The following is a 7,598-nucleotide window of genomic DNA, read 5'->3' as shown; positions in this document are numbered from 1 at the left end:
ATGAAGGGATAAAACAGATCGCAATCAGTTGAGGATTCAATTTTCAATCGATTGGCAACCGTTTCATCCCTTCGTCCTCATTAGGGAAGGAGAAATTGATTGTTATATTAAGGGCAGGATTCCGCCGCCCGTCGGCGTTTCGAACTGCGGTAGGTTTCCCTCACCTACTCGACAGCGAACATCACCGCTCGCTCCGCCCTCCGATTCCCCCATACGCGTTCCCCCCCACTCTGCGCCGTTATCGACGCTCTCACACGCTCCCTGTTTTACTTACAGGTACATACTCACTACGAAATTTTGTGGTTGAAGCGTTTCCATAGGCGTTAGCAATCTCCCTTATAATCTCTGCTGATACAAATATGAGAACCGAGATGAGTAGGAATTTTCCCATCTTTGAAGATACTCTGAAGTCTCACGTACTGCGACATTTCGATCAGCCGTCATTTATATAGTTTTGTTTGAAAGCTAGTGGGAGAAGCGGTGCTCGTGACGCCCAGCGGCTATAAGGCCCGCTTATCTTTTCTATGTTTGCCTCAAACATGTGGCACTTTTGTTTTTTTCAAGGTGATCTCGCAGTCCAATTCTGGGATATCAAGTTCGACTTGAAATGAAAAGAACGTCAGTGGGAGTTGGCTCTGATGATAAAATAAAAAATCCATTTTCGTGGTTATTAGAAGAGCGAATTCTCCAATTCTGCAGATAACAAGTTGCCTCAAAATTTTGAAAAGTTTTTTCATTGTTTATGAAACAGTATTGTCGAAAAGATACAAAATGAACGCAATCGGAATTCTCTGACGGAATAATTGTCGAAGATATTGAAGATTAATTTTTTTAAGACCTTATTCATTTTTTGATATCTTAAAAAAACTAATTCGCAATAATCGGGAGATAATTGTTCAATGAATATCTCTAAATATTCGGTAGCCGAAAATGTTTTTATAGAAGTTCTTTTTATGGATTTTTCGTTAAGAAATTTTCTGAATTTTTCGATGAAAAAAAATACAAAAATGGGTGGGGAACGACCAAAATGACCGTTGGAAACTTAGTTTTCGAGTTTTCCAGCCCTAATACACAGATGCATAAAAAACTATATTTTTCTCGAAAAGCTGAGAAAATTTTCAACAAAATCTATGGGTTCAAATTTTTTTTTGCTGTTCTTAGTGGCGCGTAATTAGAATTGAAAAAAAAAGTTTTTAGAAGAAAAAAATTAAATTTCAATATCTCCGCCAATAATTAAGTTAGAGAGCTCCGGTTACGCTAATTTTTTTCTTTCAGACTATACTTTCCGATAAAAAATGAGCAAACAACTTCTAAAATTCTGAGGCAATTTTTCATATACACAATTATCAGATTCGGAGTGCATTTCTGGGAGCACTTTATATCATTTAAAAAAAAAATAATAATATAATTTTTTTTATAAAATTTAATGCACCTTAAAGTGTACCAGAGATAGGCATAGTCATTAATTACAATTGTCATTAATTTCATAAATACTCAATCAAGTAACAGAACTTAACAATTTTCTATTATTAAATTAATCAACAATTAACTATACAAATTTCGAATTATTTCACCAATCAATAATCGAATTCGGAAGATTAACGATTATTCGATAATCTCTAATATTTTTTAGGGAATTTCCAATTATTTATCTAATAGTTATTTGAAAATTTAAATTCTCAATTATTTTATTATTTTCTAAATTCCAATGATAAATGAATGAATTCAATTATTTTAAGGAAAAATTCTCTTAATATTTCTAAAATAATGATTGATACCGATCACTGAAGTGTACTCGGGACCTGCCACAGCGTGTGGACTAATTCGAAAGCAAAAATTGTTGAACAATATTTATGATTGGGGAAATTATGATTTTTTTGTTCCGAAGTATTGACTACTTCCATTAGCTACTCAAAATTTTCGAGAAATTTATAATTCATGCATTAAGCTTAATTTTATAATTATCGGTGGAAATAACCGAACTTATTCAGGGTTCTTGTTTTCCTGACCAAAGTGATATCATTCCCTGACCTTGGAAAACATTCATTAGGGTCCAACGAAACCCACACGGAAACATTTATATTAAAAAAAATATATTTAAAAATATCTTAAATTGGCCCAATATATATATAAAAATATATAAAATATATGGTTTATATATTTTTTTTATATAAATATAGTAATATGAGAATATATTATATTTTATATATAAATTTCAGAAATATGGAATTGGCCCATTTTTTAAATATATTTTTTGACGGGTGAACGGTGGAGCAAAACGATCATGAAGGTAAAACAGGAAATACTTCTTCTAACAATATGCGATTCAATGAATAATAAAACTTGATGCCTCTACCATTACGCAGTAACAAGATAATAAAAAACATAATTTTGTTCCATGAGTGATTAAAGAATAATCAGAATGTCATTGTCGTTAGTAGCCATTAATATTACATTTCAAAATCAGTAGTGAAGTGGTAAAACGAGGTAACTGCATTTTTTTCGAAATTTGTTTTATTGCACCAATCACATTGTAATATTAATTTGCAAGTGCTGACGGAAGGGTTTGGTCTAAAAATAATATTTTATGGGGCTACATGAGAAATAAAAAAAGAGATATGTGCGAGTTTCAATTTTCTATCAATGCAATTGGAGGTAAGTTGACATAACTCCCATAATTGGGCGGACCTAGAGGAGGTAACTTCACTTATCTCCATATGTATTAATAGAGACTCAATTCCTTATTCCAAGTGTTATTTTGAAAAACAGGATGGGGGCAAAACGGGCCAGGGGGACACAAATGACAAAGTGAGCAAAATGGCCCACCTAAAAAATAAATCTCACGAGTCACTAGGGGGAGGGTCAACCGTCACGAGGGCGACTAGGGGGACGGTCAAACGTCACGGGGGCGATTAGAGGGAACGTCAAACGTCACGATGGTCACTAGGGGGAGAGTAAAACGTCACGAGGGTCACTAGAGGGAGGGTAAAACGTTACGAGGGTCATTAGAAGAAGAGTCAAACATCACGAGGGTCACTAGGGGGAGGGTCAAACGTCAAGAAAGTCACTAAGGGGAGGGTCAAACGTCACGAGGGTGATTAGAGGGAACGTCAAACGTCACGAGGGGCACTAAGGGGAGGGTCAAACCTCACGAGGGTCACGAGGGTCAAAGGTCACGGCAGTCACTAGAGGGAGGGTCAAACGTCACGAGGGTCACTAGAGGGAGGGTCAAACGTCACAAGGGTCATTAGAGGGAGAGTCAAACGTCACGAGGGTCACTAGGGGCAGGGTCAAACGTTACGAGGGTCACTAGGGGGAGGGTCAAACGTCATGAGAGTAATTAGAGGGAGAATCAAACGTCACGAAGGTCACTAGGGAGAGGGTGAAATGTCACGAGGGGCACTAGGGGGGGAGTCAAACGTCATGAGGATCATTAGGGGCAGGGTCAAACGTAACGAGGGTCACTAGGGAGAGGGTCAAATTAGGGTCTGGAGTTGACCTTTACCTTTTTTCCTTCATGAGGAAATCCATCCGTGGCTTTTTCTGTTTGGAAAACTTGAAAAACTATTTTTCTCTATTATTCCAGATTTTTTGGTGCCCCAATTTAAAGATGTTTTTTCTTTCATTTTTTTTTCTTTTTTCTTTTTCCAATAATTCAAGTTCTACCAATTCGATTTTAATATTCTTATAGAATGTAAAAATGGAAAATTTTGACGCTTAATAAATCAAAATCGGATGGATAAAACTTGAATTACTGAAAAAAGAAAAAAAAAGAAAAAAGAAAGAAAAATAATCTCTTCATATAGGGCCACCGACAAAATCTAAAAAAATGAAGAACAATATTTTTTGAAGTACCTCAAACGTAGAAAAAGCTACTATGGATTTCCTCATGAACTCCTGACCCTTATTTGACCCTGCCCCTAGCGACCTTTGTGACGTTTGACCCTCCCCCTAATGACCCTCGTGACGTTTGACCCTCCCCCTAGTGACCCTCGTGACGTTTGACCCCCCCCCTAATGACCCTCGTGACGTTTGACTCTCCACCTAGTGACCCTTGTCACGTTAGACCCTCTCCCTCTAATGACCCTCGTGAGGTTTGACCCTCTCCCTAGTGACCCTCATGACGTTTGACCCTCCCTCTAGTGACCGCCGTGAGGTTTGACCCTCCCCTTAGTGACCCTCGTGAAGTTTGACTTTCCCTCTAGTGACCCTCGTGACGTTTGACTCTCCCTCTAATGACCCTTGTGACGTTTGACCCTCCCTCTAGTGACCCACGTGACGTTTGACTCTTCACTTAGTGACCCTCGTGACGTTTGACGTTCCATCTAATCACCCTCGTGACGTTTGACTCTCCCCCTAGTGACCCTTGTGACGTTTGACCCTCTCCCTCTAATGAGCCTCTCCCTAGTGACCTTTGACCCTCGTGACCCTCGTGAGGTTTGACACTCCCCTTAGTAACCCTCGTGACGCTTGACCCTCTCTTTAGTGACCCTCGTAACGTTTGACTCTACCCCTAGTGAAATTTACATACTTCATGTGCTAAGTCAACATATCTCTTTTTTTGTGATAACCCAACGAGTTAAGTCAACTTGACTCTCCACACAGAATTAAAATTTGAAGGTAACTACTTAAAACTGCGTAAAGGATTAATTCCGCAATTTTATAATAATAGGGTAAAAAGTTGAAGGACAGTAGAATAAAGATTCGGCGTCATTTATACTAAATTTCCCACTATCGATGACATATCCGTTTTTTTGCTCTCCTGTAAAATTTTATTTTATGCACTTACCTCGTTTTACCACTTCACTACTGAAATAATCATTGTAGATTACAGAAGATATCCAAATGGGATATTTACCATTGATCACTAATGGGGTGAAAAAATCCATTAAAGTATGATTTTTTTTTTTTAATTGACCAGCTGATCAATTAAAAACATGATTGGCTGACCACCCCCCCTTCCCCCTCCACCACAAGGGAAGGCATATAAGGAGTACCCCTAGACATCGGAGCTCAGAATCGGAGCTCATACCCCTGAAGATGCAGACTCCAATGTTTGCGAAACGTCGGCGCAACGCTGAATCCAAACGCGGCATCCATCCGGAAGCCAAAGATTTCATTGATCATGGCCGCGAAAGCCTCAAAACAAAGCTCTTTGAAAATGTTCAGTTTTTCTTCTACTTTATTGGGTGATGTAAAATCCAACGGCAATTGTGATATATTTAATATTACGAAGATGGAAAAACAATCGAGATAACGTTCGAAAGATAATCCACCCGGGCCTCAAACAAAAAACGAATTCCATAAATGATGAAATAATTCTTACTTGATGACTCGTTCGTACTTGAATCGAATGAACTCCTCCGCTTCATCCCTCGGTGAACACATCTGACTCTGGTACCTCCGAAGCAGATCAACCCACTATTAAGGGTGCCAAGTGAATTTGAAAAAAGATTCAAAAAAAATGTTTTCTTTCCCTCCATCATTGGAGAAATATGTATTCATCCATCCGACGAAATTTCAAACCCGCAACCGGAACTAGACATCGAGAAAATAAATGCGGAAAATCCTCTATTTCGCGTGACGAACCTCGAGAAAGCATGGGATCAAATGGGTACGGCGGGTTGAAATATCTCTCTTATTCACCCCGGTACCCCATTGTTTTTTGTCGCCATCACATTGAACACATCATTCCCCATATCTTCAAATTTTTTCAAATTTTTCTTGAGTTCCTAGGGGGTTGAAACGTTCAATTTAATCAAAACTCCATAAGAGGCCGTGTATAAGACTGATTTTGTTTATTTAATTTCTCGATATCCATAAGTTCTAAAATTTTAAAATTGTCACCGATGTTCACCATCTGTCTAATACTATTAATTTAAAAAATTAATATTTAATTGTTGGTGAATGTCAATTTTCAAGGTCATCGCCAAATTCACTTGGCACCCTTAATAGTCGTGAGAAGAATAAAAGTGTTATCAATCAGCGCATCGACACTCTCGAACGATGTGAAAACGTAAATTGATTGGAACAGGGCATTCGTGTAGAGGAGAAATAACATGACGTAGGTATAGCAATCGTAGAGCCTCGTCTTCCATCCTTCCTGCCAGGTCGCCGACCGACAGAAGCCCAGCAACTGGAGAATGACAAAAGTGTAGGGCAGCATCGTGAAGGGTCAGGTGAGTCGCCCCTACCGGAGAGAATTTTCCAGGGCGATTTTTTCCTCGATTTTAACTCTTTTTTATTTCCACGTGGAACTTGGACATTATTCATAATCAGCCGGGAAGTTATCAANCAAACAAAAAACGAATTCCATAAATGATGAAATAATTCTTACTTGATGACTCGTTCGTACTTGAATCGAATGAACTCCTCCGCTTCATCCCTCGGTGAACACATCTGACTCTGGTACCTCCGAAGCAGATCAACCCACTATTAAGGGTGCCAAGTGAATTTGAAAAAAGATTCAAAAAAAATGTTTTCTTTCCCTCCATCATTGGAGAAATATGTATTCATCCATCCGACGAAATTTCAAACCCGCAACCGGAACTAGACATCGAGAAAATAAATGCGGAAAATCCTCTATTTCGCGTGACGAACCTCGAGAAAGCATGGGATCAAATGGGTACGGCGGGTTGAAATATCTCTCTTATTCACTACGGTAGCCCATTGTTTTTTATCGCCATCACATTGAACACATCATTCCCCATATCTTCAAATTTTTCTTGAGTTCCTAGGGGGTTGAAACGTTCAATTTAATCAAAACTCCATAAGAGGCCCTGTATAAGACTGATTTTGTTTATTTAATTTCTCGATATCCATAAGTTCTAAAATTTTTAAATTGTCACCGATGTTCACCATCTGTCTAATACTATTAATTTAAAAAATTAATATTTAATTGTTGGTGAATGTCAATTTTCAAGGTCATCGCCAAATTCACTTGGCACCCTTAATAGTCGTGAGAAGAATAAAAGTGTTATCAATCAGCGCATCGACACTCTCGAACGACGTGAAAACGTAAATTGATTGGAACAGGGCATTCGTGTAGAGGAGAAATAACATGACGTAGGTATAGCAATCGTAGAGCCTCGTCTTCCATCCTTCCTGCCAGGTCGCCGACCGACAGAAGCCCAGCAACTGGAGAATGACAAAAGTGTAGGGCAGCATCGTGAAGGGTCAGGTGAGTCGCCCCTACCGGAGAGAATTTTCCAGGGCGATTTTTTCCTCGATTTTAACTCTTTTTTATTTCCACGTGGAACTTGGACATTATTCATAATCAGCCGGGAAGTTATCAAGGGGCTACTTTCAACCGCCCCTTGCAAGTGTTTTCTTATGCACCGTCCATGCATTTCTTTCGTCGTTAATATGCAAAATTCAGAGATTCGTTGAGCGTTGTTTTCCTTTCGTAGAAAAAAAAATTGTATGTCTTCATCGTTCCGCGATCGTGGACTGAGGGGAAAATTTGTTCTGCCGGAAAATTATAATATGTATTCCCCTGAAGAGATCTTTTGTCGTGTTCAGTCAATTTACTTGTGGACAAAGAAGAAAGTTCCCACCGAAACATGATAATTTTCGTAGTAGTAATTGGTCTCGGGAGA

This window comes from Diachasma alloeum, unplaced genomic scaffold (assembly GCF_001412515.2).
Source record: "Diachasma alloeum isolate Michigan unplaced genomic scaffold, Dall2.0 Dall_scaffold_01177, whole genome shotgun sequence".
NCBI classification, from domain to species: domain Eukaryota; kingdom Metazoa; phylum Arthropoda; class Insecta; order Hymenoptera; family Braconidae; genus Diachasma; species Diachasma alloeum.
This window is presented reverse-complemented; position numbering follows the sequence as displayed.